Source organism: Equus asinus, chromosome 24 (assembly GCF_041296235.1).
Source record: "Equus asinus isolate D_3611 breed Donkey chromosome 24, EquAss-T2T_v2, whole genome shotgun sequence".
NCBI classification, from domain to species: Eukaryota; Metazoa; Chordata; class Mammalia; order Perissodactyla; family Equidae; genus Equus; species Equus asinus.
This window is the reverse complement of record NC_091813.1, coordinates 67,164,956-67,171,152: the sequence shown is the minus strand read 5'-3', so window position 1 is coordinate 67,171,152 and position 6,197 is coordinate 67,164,956. Positions and strand designations below refer to the sequence as shown.

Here is a 6,197-nt window from a genome sequence, read left to right as displayed (position 1 = left end):
TATTTCTCAATATTCATGAATCACCAATAGATTCACAACCTGGATCACTTACCATTGCTGAGTTACAAGGACACAATTATCTTTCTCTCTGTCCACCAGTTACTATGAGTTAAAGACCTAAAGTGTGTTATCTTGTCCTTTCTCCCATCAAAAATACCACAAAATGTTCTCAGGCTTCAGAAAAAGCATGGCTAAGAATACTACAAAAAGAGAGAGACTGGAGCAGCAGCATCATTGAGGGACTGTGTGTGCGTGGCGTTTTCTTTCTCCACAGGCTCAGGAGTCTGTCCTGCACTAATGATTTCTGATTTTATTTTTTAAGTTTTTTGTTTGTTTGTTCTTTGTTTTTCATCGTGGGAAGGCAAACTAAACTTACAAGATTACTTTGCTAAGCACCAGCATTTTAGAGGAGTTTGACTTTGTTCTGTATCTGGAAAGATAAACTGACCTACGACCTTTTGCACGATCTGTAACTCTGCAGAGCCTGTGAGAAAGCCACAGAAACAACCACAGTTGCGCACATCAGCACCAGAGTAAAACCACGTGAGCTACAAGGTGGAAATAAACAGGCTTGGGCCAGTGCCGCTGGAATGCACTTGTGATGGAAACATCCAGAAGAGTGGCCCTCCAGATAGCGCCCATGAACAGCACACAGCATTTAACCTGCGCGTGAGGAAGCATATTTTCTCAGCAAGGTGTGCTAATAAGAAGGTGGGCTCCATGTCATCTGTGTCATCTTTATTGTATTCTTTCTCTTTCGGGGTTTAATAGAGGATTAACTATGAACTCTGAACTGATCATTAACAGAATTAACATATTAGCTATCAAACTGGCCACAGCTGTATTCCTAAGCTTCTCTGGCTCACCTACAGACCAGTCTTCTGTTTACTATGCAAGATTGCCAACTCTGTTGTTTCTGCCATCTTTGTGAGTACTTAATAAAAACCAGTGTTACCAAACTCTGTGTAGGTGACCCATTTGTGAGGATGGAACGGGGGCCTATCCAACAGAAGGGGGAGGCTAGGTAATCTCTTGGTTATTTTGTCTAGAGAAAGTAATCTGTGATTCGTACAATCTCTTTCTGAAACAGCCTGCTTGTTGGTCCTTGGCTGGCGGCTCTATCAGGGGCTCTGCCTGGGATGCTCTTTGACAAGAGGTCCCTGCTAGGTGCTCGGGTCTCCTCTGACTGCCAACTCCATAGGAGCCCAGGGCCCTCCCTATCATAGGACTCAGCCTAGAATGCTCATCACTATCTGATAAATACAGATTTTAAATTTTGAGTACATCTAGCTTTCCCCATGAGAGCATTTGCTCCAAAAGGGCAGGGATCCTGTCTGCCTTGTGACTAACTGTCTTTCCAGAACCAGAAGTGAGCTTGGCCCATTGACCGCTTTCAGTTACTCTTCATTGAGTAAAAGAATGAGCATGATAGCCAAAGGAATCAACTGTTAGAAATATCTAATCATCTGATGTGTCAAATATCAATATTAACTTGCAATGAGAAAGGTGAGGTTAGGTAGAATAATTTGTCTAAAATTAAAACATGAGCATTTGTAAAATCTGTCGTGTTAGATTCTTTAGATTAGAACAAGTTTATTTATCTTGCATTGCTTCTTTTCATCTCTCATCACAGGAAGAAAGAAGTACCTCAGCCCCACCATTAAAAGTGGACCCTGTGGTCCTCACGCCTCAGCCAAGCCAGGGAGGAATACCCCATTAAAAGTGCTGGAAACGTTCCTATTCTTGCAAAATACTTACTTAATGTAAGTAATACAAGTACTTTCCAAACGAATGGGTTTTCAGTTGAAATTTAAAAGCATTCTCATGTTTTGGGTGCTCACTTTATTGCCTTATAACCCTCTATAATTGTATCTATTTCCAAATTTACGTGATATTTATTTGATTCCAAAACAGATTGATTCACTGCACAACCTTTCAATGTAGAAGCTCTACGACTGTCAACTGCTCAGAATCTCTGGGGTAGCACGTCACGCTGTGTGAGTGTGAAGCGCGGCCTCCCAGAGAGGAATGAACCTTGCTGAGACAGAATTCTGAGTCCATTACCCTTCCTGTCAGTCTAGGCCCCAGAACCTCTCATTGAATACTTGGTGCAGTCCACAGGATCCAGGTATCCACGAATATCAGTATCTGAAAGTGTCCTATACCTTGAGAACTTGCAAATAACCAGAAAAAAAAAAATCTGTTGCAAAATGCTGAGTCCACACTAAAATTTCCTCTACCCACTCGTACTCTCTAAACTTGAAGGCATATGCAATAGATTCTGATGACTTTCCAGTTCCTCCACAAAAGCTTTGGTGATGACCTTTGGTCAGTTTGGAAAGACAGTCTATGCAACAATTAAGAACACAGACGCTGGAGTAAGACATCTGGGTCTGAATGCAACCCAGCCAATTATTTGCTGTGGACCCTGAGAAAGTTGCTTGGTCTTTCTGAACATCAGTTCTCCAAGTGAGGGAAATACTCGTCCCGACCTCAAAGTGCTATCATGAGAATTAAACGTACCGAAGCAGGTAAACCGCTCGGCACAGTACTGGACGCATACTCAGAGAGAAAGAAATGTTAGCTGTTTTGTGGCCAATATTTTCCCAATCTGTAGTTTACCTTTGTAATCATATTGATTATATTAGTAATATGCTGAAATTTTCATTTTGTCATCTAATCTATACCCATACTTTACAAGTGCAGTTGCAGGGGCTTCCAGATAACTGAATTCCAGCTGAGGGCTCAATCTGATGTCATTGGGTCCTCCCTGTACCTTCTACCCCTTGTCACTCTTATCTCACTCCAAGGCATTGTCTCAGAAGCCCTGTTTTTTCTCTCCACATTAGTCTTTGTTCACTTTCTGAATCATTAGGTAGTGAGTCTGTATTAGTTGACGTTCATGGGAGGTCCTGAATCCACCTCTACGCTCTCCACCCAGTTGTCACACTCAGTCTCTCCCATGGTCCGTCTGTCCCCTCACAGCGGGCAGGCCCCTCTGCTTCAGCCCCTGCATGAAACTGGCTTTCCATACTGTGCAAATGGAAAGGAGGTTTCATAGAATAAGACTTCTTTTGGTAGAAAGAGACATTTCCTGGTCGCCGTCAGAGTTGAAAACAGATTCTCCCAGCCCCCACTGCCCACAAGAGTGAATGTCAACCCTTCCTGTGGGACCCATCTGAGTGTCTATGTACCCGCCCTCAAGAACTTAGGATATTGCCATCGAATTATTACTTGCTTAACGTCATGAGATGTGTGTGATCACAGCTTTGATGACAAATAAGCATGAGCTCATTAGTAGCTTCCAAAACTGCTAATACTTATGGCCAAGAGGCAAGAATTTTGCTTCTTATTTTCAAGAGTTTGTAAAAAGGTTAAGAATTCTCTGTTTTATAGTATGCGTTGGCATTATTAGCTGAGACAATATCAAGACTAATTTAAGTGTTTTAATCAGTTACAATTTCTATTAAGATAAATTTAGTAATCATATCTGTATAGTACAAGTTAATGCCAGTCACTGGTGCTTAATACTGACCTTCCAGTACTGTATTTGCTTTGATGAGATTCCTCTAAAGTAATGCTTATATTTTTCTGATTACAAAAGTAATACATATTTGTTGTAGAAAAAAATTTTAAATATGCAAAAAGTACAGATAAGAAAATTTAAATAACCTGGGTTTCCTCTCCTCTCCCTCTTAGGCCACGCCCCCATCCAGCCACTGTCAATACTAAGTCTGAATTATCATACCACAAATTTGGGAGCAGACATTTTCTTTATTTTCTGGGTCACTGAACCTATTTTCTGTCTCAAGCCTTTTTGGTGGTAGAAACATAATATTAGCCAACACATAAAACACTTGGTTCATTCTAAACTTTTCCTTGGTAAAATCGGAACTTCCATACCTGCTTCTTTTTATCCAGGATTAGAGTTTCATTCCAGAGGCTGATGTAGGAACAAGGCATTGGGAAGGTTGTGGGATGTGCTGAGTGTCTGGTCTTTGGTCACCACGCCCAGGACAAGTCTGACAGACGCTGCTGCTGGTGTCACCACGGCACCACGCTCTTCACACGGCCACCACAGGAAACTCCTGCCAGGAATCAACCCTAAACTGCCCCAACCAAAAGGACAATACTATGTAGAATATTGTTTTTTCCATAAAAGAGCATCTTCACTTCAGTTAGCACACCTGAAGAAGGATGAGGTGCAGTTTGGGATAAAGTGAAGTGAACCAGATTTGCCTTCCAAGGAGGACCAGTGAGGGACCAGGATGAAGGAGACAGGCAAGAATAAAAAGCCAGGATAAAGGAGTGGTATTGAGATCGATGCTGTGAACGGTGGCTCTTGAAAGAGAGAAAATCAGCCCCTGACAGGCAGGATTGGCCTGGAACTATCAGCTAGACTTTGGTTTTGCTAGGACCTGCCACTCACAGCCAGGTCTCGATGTTCTCCTGTTAGACAGGAGTACTTTTACAGAACATCGACATCAGTCAAGGCCACTCTGTGATTGTAACGGATTAGGACAACAAGTTTACTTCATAATTATGTCTGAAAACAGAAAAAAACACAAACATTGTCCAAGCCATAAAAATGACCAAGCTTCTCTTTAACGTCACTAATATGAGTGACTGCTACTTCTTCACCAGTTACAGATGTGGCCTCACTTTATTCCTCCTACCTTACAGAGATTGAAGATACCCAGTCACAGAATTATCCTTGCTTCCTGACAGCACCCAATCCAGAGCAAAGCCCTGCTGTCTTGAACTCTCTCCAAAATACCTGACAGCTGAAAATTCTGTAAGTCCTCTCCAATCACCTTTTACGGAGATGTCCCACAGTTCCCCATGTGGTATGTTCTCTCTGTCTGCAACAAACATTAAACCCAACTTATCCAGCCACTGGTGTGTGCCCGGTTGTCTTTGGCGATATGGTATCGATGCTATGCTCTGCTGGGGTTCCTGAGAAGTTTACACAATGCCTTCCAGACTTCTCCATCAGGAGGAAGGGGGCAGAAGGAGCTGTGCATGACTCAGACCAAGCAAGCTCCTGCCAGCTTCCTTGATGATGGAGGAGCCAAGAGGCAGAAATTGAAGGGAGCCAGATTGCCATCCTAGCTACCTCTAGAATCAAAGGTATGAGTCTCCTCTGCAATTCTCTTATCAGGGCTTGCCACAGCATTTGGACCCTCCACAGACACTTAATTAACACGGGATTCCCTTGGACACAAGAGCCGAGTGGTTGGGCTGCTTGCACTGCAGCCTGGGCCAGCCGGAGAGCCTTCTCTCGCTCTGCGCCTTACTCAAAGCTGGCAGCTTTTTAGGTCATCCAGTCAATAAATTCAGTGGTACCCTGATATGTGGAAAACATTGCCTCCAAAATTTAAACAGGCCCACTAAACTTTGAAGGGTGCAACTTGTTCTTTACTTTAGTAAAGAGATCCATCTCTTCGTGCCTGAGACTCCTGGATTCCAAAAAACTTAGTGAGGCGTCAGCCCCCTGTGTTTTCAGGGGTACATGTACTCTAAGGCACCTAGCCTACAAGCAAATTTTCTTGTCCTGTCATCACGATATCATCAATATAACGGATGAGTATAATGTCCTATGAAATGGGAAGACGGTCAATGCCCCAGGAACTAATGGAATCAGCTGGCGAAAAACTAATTCTTTTGGTGTCTTTCATATTTTGACATAGGAAAAAGCAAGATCCCAATATGGAGATCATAATTGAAACAACTGCTATAAATTGCCTGAAATTCCATTCAAAGTAAGGCAAACACTGCAGAGTAATCTGTGAAGCAGCATTCAAACTATCCTCCTCGGAATGGGTGTGCCCAAGGAAATCTCTTAGAAAAAGTACCAATGACAATATCAGAGCAGCGAGGTTTGGCAAAAATAAAGTAAAATAAGTAAAAACGGCAACATTGATTTCAGATAAAGTAAATTTCATATAAAATACATCAGACTAAAGGAAGAATGTCAACATTTATAAAGAGGTATCATCGATAAGAAAAATATAACAGTTATAAACCTTCTGCCTAAAGAATTTTCTTTAGCATTTTTTGTTGTACAAGTCCACTACTGACAAATTTCCTCAGTTGTGTGTGTGTGTGTGTGTGTGTGTGTGAAAAGTCATCATTTGCCTTTGTTTTAAAATATTTGTTTTAAAAATATTGTCAGTAGCATAGGGGCTGGCCCCGTG

At 42.1% G+C, this 6,197-nt stretch overlaps 1 long non-coding RNA gene across 1 annotated transcript; it reads left to right on the top strand.

The window, feature by feature from the left end:
- The first annotated feature begins 530 nt into the window (after positions 1-530).
- On the top strand, positions 531-4,893 carry LOC139041835 (uncharacterized). The gene is made up of 3 exons (XR_011497823.1): positions 531-711; positions 1,634-1,763; positions 1,915-4,893. It is a non-coding gene; the product is annotated as an uncharacterized lncRNA (long non-coding RNA).
- The last annotated feature ends 1,304 nt before the right edge of the window (positions 4,894-6,197 follow it).